Source organism: Felis catus, chromosome B3 (assembly GCF_018350175.1).
Source record: "Felis catus isolate Fca126 chromosome B3, F.catus_Fca126_mat1.0, whole genome shotgun sequence".
NCBI lineage: Eukaryota > Metazoa > Chordata > Mammalia > Carnivora > Felidae > Felis > Felis catus.
The window spans coordinates 82,416,677-82,429,885 of NC_058373.1; the positions used below are offsets into that span (position 1 = coordinate 82,416,677).

The 13,209-nt window shown below is 40.1% G+C and overlaps 1 protein-coding gene across 8 annotated transcripts in view; it reads left to right on the forward strand.

Annotated features, from left to right (window-relative positions):
• Nucleotides 1–13,209, forward strand: part of NPAS3 (neuronal PAS domain protein 3) — an 858,964-nt gene that overhangs the window by 47,205 nt on the left and 798,550 nt on the right. The gene's annotated exons all lie outside the window — the stretch shown is intronic.

Sequence of the window (13,209 nt, forward strand, 5' to 3'; positions counted from 1 at the left end):
CAACTAATTAATTTCTCTACAATAAGTAGCTACAGTTGGCCCTCGAATAACATGGATTTGAACTGCATAGGTCCACTTAGATTTTTTTTTTTGGCAAATGCAGTACAGTTCTGTATTTTCCTTATGATTTTCTTAATCATGTTTTCTTTTCTCTAGCTTGCTTTATTGTGAGAACAGTATATATTATTATGTGTATATGTAAATATGTATGTTAATGGACCATTTACATTATCGGTAAGGCTTGCAGTCAGTAGTAGACCATTAGTAGTTAAGATTTTGGGGAGTCAAAAGCTATACTCAGGTTTCTAACAGTGGGGGGTCAGCATCCCCTCTTTTGTGTTGCTCAAGCGTTCAACTGTACTTGCAGTTTTTGTAGGTACATTATAAACCATGTGAAGATTTTATAGCATTCAGGATAATTTGGGCAACAGAAAAAATTCCTAGCTGAGCATTTGGCTTAGTTAATCTGGTGATCATGTAACTGAAAAAATGATTTTTTAAAATTCTATAAGGCTGCCTTTTCCATGTGCCCATAGCAGACCGTTGTCAAAGAAAGGAGTCAATATGATAGCTTTCTTTTAATCTTTCATCTTCTCAGTTAAACAAAAGTTGAAAAAGGTAATTCCTTCTGGTTTATGTCAGTAGTATAGAAACAGACACATTGATATGCTAACAGTGATTAAGATATAATAATGGATAACAACCTGACTACCCCACACACCGATCTAGGATTTAGGCTTTGGACTGGTCTGGTACTATATGAGAAGAATGAGAAAATTTTATATAATATCTTTCTTATGGGGACCCCGGAGGTTGCTGTCTATCATCTAGGGTCCCCCAATCCCCTGTGAAGAGTGGCAGGAGTGGAGGCAGACGTGTGCAAAACATCAGTTACAACTGTTGTGTGCTGTGAAAGAGGGAGGTATGGGATGTTCTGGTACCATAGAATTGGGACACCAGACCCATGGTAGAGGCTCAGGAGTGGATGTCAAGAGCATGGAAACCCTTCAAATCTTGAAAGATAAGAACTAGGCAAGTAGATAAAATGGAGAAGGACGTTCTAGGCACAGGGGCAGAAAAGCCATAGGGAAATCTACGTAGGCTGTTGTGACTGGTCACATTTGGTGATAGGACAGGAAACAAGGCTAGAAAGCTCTAGTTTGGGAAATCATTAAAATCTGTATTTTGTGCAATGAATTTGAACTTTATATTTCCTATCACAGTGCCCGTGGTTTGAATTAAACAGAAAGCTGCAAAGGGTAAGCTTGAGAGTGAGCTGGTTAGACGTGAATTTTAGAAGACTAGCTCTGGTGGTGATGTGGAGGAGAGAGGAGGGAGGTGAGACCAGAGGAAAGAGGTGCTAGTGTGAGGCGATGTGGTCCTCCCAGCAAGAGATGGCATCCTGATCAATGCCGTGTGAATAGGGATGGGCTTGATAACTTATGGGAGGCAGAAGCTGTAGAAATTAATTGCTGGATAGATGTGAGGAGTGAGGGAGAAGGAGAGTCACGATAAGCAAAGGTTTCTGAGTCATGAGATTGTGTTTTTATTCCCTGAAACAGGGAATGTAGGGAAAGGATCATCTTTTGTGTCAGAAGATGATGAGTCCTTTTTGGATGTTTTGCGATGGAGGATTTCCATTAAAAAGTGAAATGGCAGAAACTCAAATATTTGCAGACAATCCAGACTATGAAAATAATTGAATGTATTTGATAAGTGAATGCTTGTTGAATGACTGAAAGGATGTGTAGATTAGTCATCAATTCATTACATTTTAAATGACTATTATTGACTTGCTGTAATTATTTTAAAACCATACAGCACAATAGAAAGCATTCTAATTATTATAAAAGCAAAAGGAGAAGTAACCAAAACAATTTTTTTTGTTGCATACACATTTCCAAATAGGTTACTGTGACCATACATAACCCTTCACTTAAAGTTGATTAGTCTCACTGCTGCCATTTTGCTCTTCCCTGATTGCCTGGTTTCTTACATTTCTTAATTACAATGGAAGGCAACTTGTGGGTGAACCCAGTAGGTAAGAAGAATAAACTTGAGAAGTGACCGATAAAACACTTGAAAACTACGGAGGAGTGTAGTTTTTTTCTAAGTTGTTGGAGGATTAATCCATTTGGGTTCAAGATTTGTTCTTGGTGAGATTTAATACTGGAGGCTTGTCAGGATCAGTGAGAGGGAACAGGATGGTCATAAATGGCCCTGTAGAGGTATATTTGTGATCATTTTGTGATAAGGATTGATATTCTTCATGTTTGCCCTGGAAAGCCAGCCTGATTAATGGGGCTGTAATTCTAGAGGAATCAAGGCCCACGTAAGAAATAATCTGGACACCAGGGGTAAATTCCCTTTCTGAGACTACCTTGGAGGCTTTCCCTCTGGGAGAATCAAGATCCTTAGGTTTCACAAACATAGCCTTGGTTTCTAGCCATCTGTCCGTCTGCCACAAGTTTTCAACAACACCTGTAGCATTGCCCTTTGAAGCTGTACGAGGTACTGATTTATATTTTTGCAAGGGCAGTAGAGACTGAATGTGAGTAGAATTCTTCCCCGTGGCCCTCCATAAAATAACACACATCATTCATTTAATGACTACATGACAAAAAATTTCGATGATAATTACTTTTCATCTCTTAATTTGCATCATTCAGATCATAACCCATGACTAGTTCAAAGCAATTTGATTGAATTGTAAGTGCTATCTCTTATATTCAACATTACAAAATATCACTCAGGGTTAGTTAAAAAATACTTACTTTTGTGTCTCCCTTTGAGCCTCACAGTAAGACGTTTATTGCCTCGGTGGTTGATCAGTGGCACAAGGTCTGTCACACAAGTTGAGCCAGTGTGGAAGTCTGATATTGTCAGCACTTAGAGGGCAGGTCCAGCTCTTCCGTGTGGACTCAGATTAACCACATTCATGAGGCTAATAAAGCCAGAATGCCGAATTATTCATTTACAATGAGACATACAATCACACAGATGGAATGCTTGTCTTAGCAAGACCCTGACATTCTTTTCTGACAGGGAGAGCAGATCCCACTGAGAAGGGGCCTGGTGGGCATGGAATCAGAATGGGGTAGTAGGATGGGTCAGACTAACAGCCTGGTGCTGCCTGCTGGCTATAGATGGGCAGAGGGACAGGACTCTTCAAAGCCTGTTAACTGAGGCAGCTCCTTCATGGATAGCATGTGGAAGGGCACACTTGGCATTTGCCTCTTTTGCTCTCATGTTGTAAGTAGTATCTGTGCTTAAGGCATCCCTTTCCGAGTGTCATATTCTTTCTTTAGGTCATCAGGTCATAATCACATCTTGATTAGAAGTCATTCTGTTTCTTTACAGTGACTTTGCTTTTTTTGTTGTTGTTCTCATTTATTAGTTACTATGGTAGAGGTTTCGTAGATCACGTTAATTTCCAGATGTTTAGACAGTGCCACTGATTAGCCACCAGGTACAGGCATTGTCTAGAACATAGTCAGCAAAGGCTGACTCACTGCCTGTCGCTGGCCTTGGAGCCACATCTGCCACAGAGCCTGACACGAGGCTGTCTGGCAGGTGAATTGCTGTGGTTATTGTTGTTTTAGAAGTACAGGAGAAAGTAGGGAGTCAGAGAGTGTGGGGACCACATTTTCTGAGCCCAGTATCAAGATACAAGTTATTTTATACCTTCAAATAAAGGCACTAGACATTAATGAGTTCTCTTTATTGAGAAAAATTATATGAAATCTTCATAATGTCATGGCTAAATTCAGGATGAAGAAGGATCAGGCAAAGATGACTCCAAAGTTTTGTGTGACTAGAAGAATGGCAGTATCAATGATCAACATAGGTAGACTGAGATACAGAGATAATTTGGCAAAGAAAAATGATTCCCTTGGGACTATGTTGCTCTTGAATTGTGTGAGAGGATAGGGATGTGGATGTAGCTTAGTGAGTGACTGCTTTTAGAGGTTTGCCGGTAGTAAGAACGGAGAGACTCCAAAGGAAATTAAAAAAAAAAAAAAACCAAACAACAAACTTTGAAGGAGGTGGCTCAAGAGTAGGGTCAGGGAATGCAAGGGGGTGAGAAACTCTAGAGGAAAATGTAATCAAACACAATCAACTTCCCCATTTTGTGTAGGGTCAGGAGATCTAGAGGATAAGAAATATTAGAGGAAATTATAAGCAAATGCACAAAAGGGAAAGATGATATTGGACCTAGAACTGGCCAGTGAGTTTGATAACAATAGCACATATGACAAAAGTTCCATTTATTAGCCAATTTGCACTTCTTATTCATTCAACAATGGGTTCTTTTCCACTTGACAGGCGGAAGTGCTGCACTTCACTGGCAGTTTGTGGTCTTTATCTCCCACTGTAAAATAATTATTCTCTCCAATTAATTTTCGACGAACTTGATTTCAATTTTGAATGAGGATGAAGTTAGTTTTTCAAAAAAGAAATAAAAGCATTAGAAAATTAAATATTGTTGCCTTTTTAAAGACTGATGTATCTTCACGGCTTCATAGATATAGTCAAATTTTGATTAGTAAAATGGTGGCATGAGACTCTTTTTTAGTTCTTTCTGATATTATCAGACACTCTGTTTAATTAAGCATTTTTGTTTACATAAACAGGATCTTAGGTTATCAGAGCGCAGAAGGAATTTGAAGAGGAGGAGTTTTAAGTCAAATTAATTACCTTCTGCCCCAGGGAAAGGGATCCAGCAAGTTTGCAGAGATACCCTCCTTTGAGTTTTCTAAGTTAAAGAGATGATAGAGACACTGGGTGTCCTCTCTGTGGGGGTGGGGCTTGGGGGTGGGAGGAGGTATGGGTGATGGCCTGAGGTAGTTCGTTATTATTTTGTTTGAAATATGATACTATGGGTTCCATGAACACCACAAATATGCAAGTACTAATATTTGTATTTGAAGTACTTATATTTGTATTCGAATGCACTGTATTGAGGAAAAGTGTATATTGGGATTTCATGACACTTTGCTGTTCATCTTTTACAATAGATTCTTGTAAACTGACTCCCAGGAAATTGAATTAATATATTGTCAACAAAGAGTTAAGATTGGTTAATACTGCTCATACCTCTCCTTTAGCAAAAGATAAAAATAATACATCAAAACTACAATAACTAAATATACAACACTTTTGTAAATTATGGATTAGAGAACAAAATGTTTTTCCTCCATGAATAAATGTAATTTGGTTAAAGCTTTCCTCCCTCCCTCTTCCTTCCTTCCTCCCTCCCTCCCCCTTTCTTCCTTCCTCCATCTTTCTTTCTTTCTTTCTTTCTTTCTTTCTTTCTTTCTTTCTTTCTTTCTTTCTTTCTTTCTTTCCTTCCTTCCTTCCTTCCTTCCTTCCTTCCTTCCTTCCTTCCTTCCTTCCTTCCTTCCTTCTCTCGTAGGCTCCATGCCCAATGTGGGGGCTTGAACTCACAACCCTGAGATCAAGAGTTGCATGCTTTACTGACTGAGCCAGCCAAGTGCCCCAAAATGTAATTTAAATGAATAACAATGATTTCATGTAAAATAATCTACTTTTTGATGAAGTTTGCAAGATAACTATTTGTTATTGGGACCTGAAAGTTAAAAAAAAAAGTTGAGTAGCCATTCTAGTATTTATGTTTTAAATATTTAAGCACTTTGAGTTCCTTAAATTCAGATTGTCTACTTGAAGCAATTGTCATTTTACCAAGGAAGCAAGTAACTCTTGGGAAAATGTTATAAAGACAAGAAGGAAAGAGAACTGTTTTACGAGGAAATTGAAGTCAGGGAAGCTCAGCACAGTAGAAAGAGTATAGGTTCAAACCCTGGTTGTGACAGTAGCTGTGTGGTTTTGGGAAAATTATTTAACCTTTCAAGCCTCAGGTTATTTACAGATCAGCAAAAATGCCCATACAGGGCTTCTGTAGAATACAACAGGATGATATACGTAAATGTGTCAGGCACAGGAGGCCTTCAGTACCTGATGATTCTGAATAGGAGGAATCCGGCTGAGCATTTTCTCTCTTGAAAAACCCAACCATGAACTAGGAACTAACCTTTCTATAGTAGATAACAACAAGGAACTTTTACATCTTGTTTGGCTCTTATCATTTCAGCTGTCCATTGTTTTTCTTCTTCTGCTTCCTTTTCACTCTCACAGTCTTAGGTCATCTTGCATTCTACTGTGTTTTCCAAACTGATTTCCTTGGCCCTCTTTTCTCCTTGTTCTAAATCTCTCCTGGAATTCCCTCGTTCTGTATATCTCCTTCATCTATCTTCTGTCTTAATCAGTGCTGAACTTATAGTAAAACTCAACATCATCATTTGACCAGAATTCCTCACGACCCTTAGAACGTCTTTGGTAGATCTTTGGCTCTTGTAAATCAGCCCTTCCAACTCTGTGCCTTCACTAAGGGCTTTCTCCCTCTTGTTCTGTAGCTTAGTTAATGGTTGAACCATTCATTCAGTTACTCAAGATAGAAACCTAAGAGACATTATTGATTCTTCCTTATGTAACTTCCTATTTGCTCTTAATTCTGTCTACTGATGTTTCCCTCACTGTGGTCCTAGCTCTGGCACTGCCATGTTTCAACTAGGTAACTGAGTAGCCTCTTAACTGCCTTTGTTCTATGTCATGGCCTGTTTAAAACCTTTCACTGATGGGATTATATCAGCCATCATGGAAAACAGTTTGACAGTTTGTCACAAAGTTACCCAGCAATTACAGGTATCTACTGGAAAGATTTGAAAACAGGTACACAAACAATTACAAGTACACATATGTTCCTAGCAGCAGTATTCACAATAGCCAAAAGGTGGAAATGGCCTAAGTGCCAATCAACAGATAAATGGGTAAGGAAATTGTGGTTGATGCATTAAAATGGAATATTGCTCAGCCGTAAAAGGAATGAAGTAATGATACATTTACCGATGTGGATGAAGCTCAAAAACATTGTGCCAAATGAAAGAAGTCAGACACAGAAGGTCACATACTGTATGATTCCATTTATGTGAAGAGGTAAATCTGTAGAGACAGAACATGGATTGTAGGTGGCCCGGGCATAAGGGAAGCATGGAATGGGGAGCAGCTGCTTACTGAGCATGGGGTTTCTTTTTGTGGTGATGAAAATATTTGGCAACTAGATAGAGGTGGTGATTGCATACCTCATTTGTAAATACTATTGAAGTGTTGACTTTAAAATGATTAATTTTAGGGGTTCCTGGGTGGTTCAGTCGGTCAAGCGGCCAAATTGATTTTGGCTCAGGTCGTGATCTCACGGTTCGTGGGATCGAGCCCCATGTCAGGCTTTGGGCTGACAGTGCAGAGCCCGCTTGGGATTGTTTCTCTCTCTACCTCTGTCTCTACCCCTCCCCTGCTCATGCTCGCTTGCATTCTCTCTCAAAAAAAATAAACATAAAAAAGTTAAAAAAAAATAAAATGATTAATTTTATTTTGTTTGCATTTCACCTCAACAACAACAACAAAAAAAAACCCCAACAAACTTTCACTGGCTTCCCCTTATGTACAGACTGAAATTCTCTTTCCCATCCGTATGGGGATAGGTGGTATTCCCTAAACACTGTGTTTTCTCACCATTCTGGACTTTGGTTTACACTATTCTCCCCTGGTAGAACACCACTGCATCCTTTGAGGAAGAACAGAAATACCAGAATTTCCTCTGTGAAATATTCCCTGCTGTTGCTGGTTAACCAGACTGTTCTCCTTCCTGCTCCTTACTGTCCTAAGACCTGATCACAGCTTGCATCGTGCAATATCTGGGTTAGTGGCATTCCTGCCTCTTTCCATTATTAGCCTATGCTCCTAGGAGGCTGACACTTCATTTGTTCATGTTTGTATTTCATGCCTAGTACAGTGCAAGGAACACAGAAGGTACTCAAAGTTGGCTCCCAGGTTTTATTTTTAAAGGGTAATATTTGCTTCTTAAATTTCAATTGCTGACCATGGTTTAAAAAATTCCAGTTGAACTTCTATCCCTTGATTTGTAAGAGGAATACTGTGAGGAATGAGGTGGGGATTATTATAAACGATATATTTCTTGTCAGATATAGTTGCATTTTGTAAATGATTATACAGTGTAAATCTCCATCCTGAACTATTTTTATTTCTAGTGATTGGAGGTATATTTAAAAAATTATTTTCTTTGGGGCATCTGGGTGGCTCAGTTGGTTGAGCGTCCAAGCCTTGATTTCGGCTCAGGTCATGATCTTGAAGCTTGTGGGTTTGAGGCCCACTTCGGGCTCTGTGCTGATGGTGCGGAACCTGCTTGAGATTCTGTCTCTCTCACTCTGCAGGTCCCCAGCTCAAGCTCTCTCCTCTTTGTCTCTCTCTGTCTCTCACAATAGTATAAACATTTAAAAATTATTTTCTTTGATATTCTGGAGAAGAAACAATTTTAAGCTTCTTACCTTTGCTAATGGCGCTTCAAAAAATTACATACTGGAGGGAAGAAGATCTGTTAATGACGTATTTTCCTAGGCCAGTTATTCTTATGTTCCTTGGTTTCTTTTTTTTCCTTAAGCTTATTTAGATTGAGTTTCTGTTGCTTGTAGTAAAAAATATCCTGAATAATGTAACTTAGCGTGCCACGCGCTCTACACTGGCTCTGGGGTTGTGATTCCGAGTAAGATTCTGTCCTTTGTCCCAAAGTGTTTGCAGTGGGCTGGGTGAAGCAGACAGGAGAGCCCACAGTTACCACCCAGAGTGACGAATGCTATAATTGACATGTATACAGAATGACCCAGTCTCACGCAGGAGGGAGACCCTCAGTCTGCTGGGGGCGGGGAGCAGAGGAGGCAGCACAGGTGCCATTACAGAGTTGAGTTTCAAAGAGTGAGTTGTGGCAGAAGGGTCTGATGGTGATGGCGTCTGGAGAGATGCTGGCTGTCAACAGCCTCTGACTTAAAATATTTTTACCAGTTGTTGTCCAGGTCAGACATGTGTAAACCAGTTTTGATCAATTTGAACTTATTTGCTCCCAAATACGTAGTAGAGAATTACTTATTTTTTTGTTGAATCTCATTTTGTTTTGTCCCCCATTGTCCTATATATGTTTTTATTTGAGTATAGTTGACACACAACATTACAAGAGTTTCAGGTGTACAACTTACTGACTTGACAAGTTTACACGTTATGCTGTGTTCGTCACAAGTGTAGCTGCCCTCTGCCTGTTACATCGCTATGACCGTATCATTGACTGTATTTTAATGACTGTTGAAAAATGGCGACTTACCAGAGAGCACATTAGGCTCAGATGCCCGCTCACTGTGCTATGTTGTTTAGCCTCTCTGTTCCTCCGTGCTGCGTTATGTTTGACTGCCAGGTTTTCCTCTGTGGACCAGCTCATTCCCCGATGACGCTGGATAAACGAGGGTGCCACTGCAAGCCCGTGCGTGTATTTATGTTATAGACACAGATTTTGTGAGTTGTTACACATCTGGTGCAAGTATATGAGTAGAAGTTCGAACTTCAATTAGTTGAGTTTATGAAGCACTGACAGTGTAGGGCAATATATGAGGCATGTAGGAAATTACAAAGGAAATAGGAAACACAATCTTTGTTCATATTGAGTTTATAATCTAATGGAACAAATATAAATGGAGATACATGATAACAGATAAAATAAACATAAAAACATAGTCATAACCAGTTACAGATGGATAGAGATATTTGCACAAGTGCTGTGGGGTTGGGAAAATGATTGCAGTGACTACTGTCAGCTGGGGTAAGTCAGGAATTGTTTTAATACAGGATGTAAAACTTAGGCAAAACTATTAAGGACAGGAAGGACAAGGATTAGGGTGGGGGAAATCATTCTAGGAAGTATGAATGAAAATGAATAAAATAAATGAAAACAGAGGGAGTAGGCAGGCTTTTGGTAGATGGCAGTAAGGTTTGTTTGAACAGCTGAGGTTTTATAGGAATCAGATTTATTTTTGGAAAACCTTAGCGTAGACTGACTGCTGTAACAAACACTCCCAAATATCAGTGACTTAATGCAATCAAAGGTTACTTCTTACATCAGATCCAGTGGGAATCTGCATGTGTGTGGGGTCTCTATTCTGTGCATTTATTCGGGGTTCCAGGCTCCTTTCAGCTAAATTCTAGGTTCTGGGAGTCTTCTTCTAGGTATACATCATTCAGGTGGTGAGAGGGACAAAAAACGGAGGCGAGCCTATAGGAAGCTTGTGTGGGCCCAGCTGGGAAGTAACCCTACACATAGTTTGCTGACCAGAAAGCAGGCATGCGGCATGTGGCCACACCGCTAAGCACGAGGCTGGGAAAGGTAATCTAGGTGGGTGCCCAGGAGGAAAAAGGCATGAGTTTGGGGAAATACATAGTAGTCTTTTGCTATCATTTTTATGCTAGTGTCCTCTGAATCTAGATCACATCCTTATTTTCCATCTAAAGTTTGCTTTGTTCTCTTTATTTTTATTTTTTAAAAATGTTTATTCATTTTTGAGACAGAGGGGGGGTGGTGGGCAGAGAGAAAGGGTAACAGAGGGTCTGAAGTGGGCTCTGTGCTGACAGCAGTGAGCCTGACGCGGGGCTCAAACTCACTAGCCTTGAGGTCATGACCTGAGGTGAAGTCAGACACGCGACCAACTGAGCCAAAGGTGCCTCCACTTTGTTCTCTTGAATTTGCCTGGTGAGTTTAGATGCTCTGCCATTATCTAACTCACCACCCCCTTCTCTCCTAGCTTTTTTATTCATTATTTTTTAATCAACCGTGTCTTCATTCTTTTATTACCTTAGCATGATATTTTGGACTCACTGGTAACCTCTTTTTCTTCTTTACTTTGTATGTTTAACAGTGTTCCTTCAGAATGTGCCTGTTCAGGATGTTCTTTTTCCTTCATCCATTGTCTGCACACTCTTGTCAGAGACCCCATCTCCTTGTGATGGGACTGGCATGGTAGTTTCAGAACTAGCATTCCACCCTGAATGTTGCTGCTACATGAGCAATTACTTTCATCTTTTTCTCTTCACCTGGTAATCCTTTTTCCCCTCCCTTTGGTGTGAGGATGAATCCCACATTCCTCCAAGTTATACTTGAAGAATCACTGTTATCCTGCCTCTACCTCCCTTCCAGCCTCATTTCTGAATACTGAGCACAAGAAGGCTCTACTCCAGGCAGGCTGGTCACACTAGTGTCTGAATTTAGGGGATGCTAATTCCCACCCTGGAGATAATGAGCTTACCCTGGAGAAGGTGCTATTCTGTACCTTTTTGGAACCAGCTCCAGCTCACATCATATGTAAGTCGTGAAGCCTTGGGCAAACACCTTGGCTCTTAGTAATCTTTGACTTGCGTGTTCTACTCACTCCTACGGGCCCTTAGTCACATATGCCTTGTTTTGCTATAAAAATGTTTAATGTGTGCGTGTTTTGTCTTTCTACATTGATTGTTAAGATCCATAGGGGAAGGGATTATGTCATATATCTTATAATTTCCCACAGGGCCTAACATACAACTAGGCACAAAGTGATTACTCAATACCTCCTTGCTGAATAAATGCATTGAATGGAGATGGAGGTACTTAGGTGTGAAGATAATCATTCAGATAGGCGTTTTCATTTGATTCAAGAGGCAGGTGGGAGCCATTGATGCCTTGTGAGAACAGGAATCGAAAGTTACTCAGGGAAGAGGATTCTTCTGGTTGGATGTAGGATCCTGTCAAGGTGAAAATAGACAAAAACAAAATATTGGAGATAGAGTTAAAGCACAGAGCTGCATTGTTCCTGTAAATGATGGAAGGGCTCTGTTCCCTGCAGGATTGGACAAAGCAGACCTCTGAAGATTCCTAGTAAGTACTGTAGCTGTGGGACAGAGGACATAAAAGTAAGCGATGGGACTCACTGACACCCGGAGAGCAGAGGAAAGATGGCTCCCCAAAAATCTGATAGCAGCAGAATACTGATGGGAACAAATTGGGAATGAGTGATAATTTGAATATAATGCTGATTTAATACAAGTTCATTTTCAAGTTGCAACAGGACTGTCAGATGCAGATGTTCTGCAGACATTGCCTGCATCATATGCTTAAAAGAGCTCTGCCTGTAGAATTAGGAGATCAGTGATCTAGTCCTGAGTTTGTTGTCATTGGGGTTTGTGACCATGTGCAAAGCATTTCAACTTTTTATATAGTATAAGTAGAACATTTTCATGGGGCGGATCCGTTGGCAAAAGTTTCCATAGTCAATCTATTTTGGAAATTCTGTATTTTTTCAATATTTTTAAAGAAATTTTTATATTTGTTTTGAGAGAGAAAATGCGTGAGTGCCTGGGGCAGGGGCAGAGAAAGAAGGAGAGAGAATCCCAAGCAGGCTCCATGCTGTCAACATGGAGCCCAATGTGGGGCTCGATCTCACAAACTGTCAGATCATGGCCTGAGCTGAAATGAAGAGTCGGATACTTAACTGACTGAGCCACCCAGGTGCCCCTCTTTTTCGACATTTTTAATGAGAGTTTCAAACATAGAGAATAGTTGAAAGACTTTTACAGTAGATATCCATATAGCCATCACTTAGATTTGACAATAATATACTTGCCTTATTCTATATCTGGCCACCTGGCCATTCCTTTATCCAGTCGCCATTTGTTGTTGTTGTTCTTCTCCTTCCTCCCCTCCTCCTGCCTTCTCCTCTTTCTAAAATCATTGTTATTATTATTAGTATTATTATTAATGCTGGTCAAAAAGAGAAAACATAGTAGTAATGAACTGTAGGGTTACAAATTTCTCAATACTTGTAAGAATTTAGATTGCTTAGATATGAATCCTTGGAGTCACCTTTAAACATTGTTTTTTATCCCACATCTAGTCCATCAGCTTTCTTTTGTTTTTTAATTTTTTTTAATGTTTATTTGTTTTTATTTTTTTATTAAAAAAATTTTTTTTAGCGTTTATTTATTTTTGAGACAGAGAGAGACAGAGCATGAACATGGGAGGGGCAGAGAGAGAGGGAGACACAGAATCTGAAACAGGCTCCAGGCCCTGAGCGGTCAGCACAGAGCCCGACGCGGGGCTCGAACTCACGGACCGTGAGATCATGACCTGAGCCGAAGTCGGACACTTAACCGACCAAGCCACCCACGCGCCCCAATGTTTATTTATTTTTGAGAGAGACAGAGAGACAGAGTGTGAGTGGAGGAGAGGCAGCAAGATAGGGAGACACAGATTCCGAAGCAGGATCC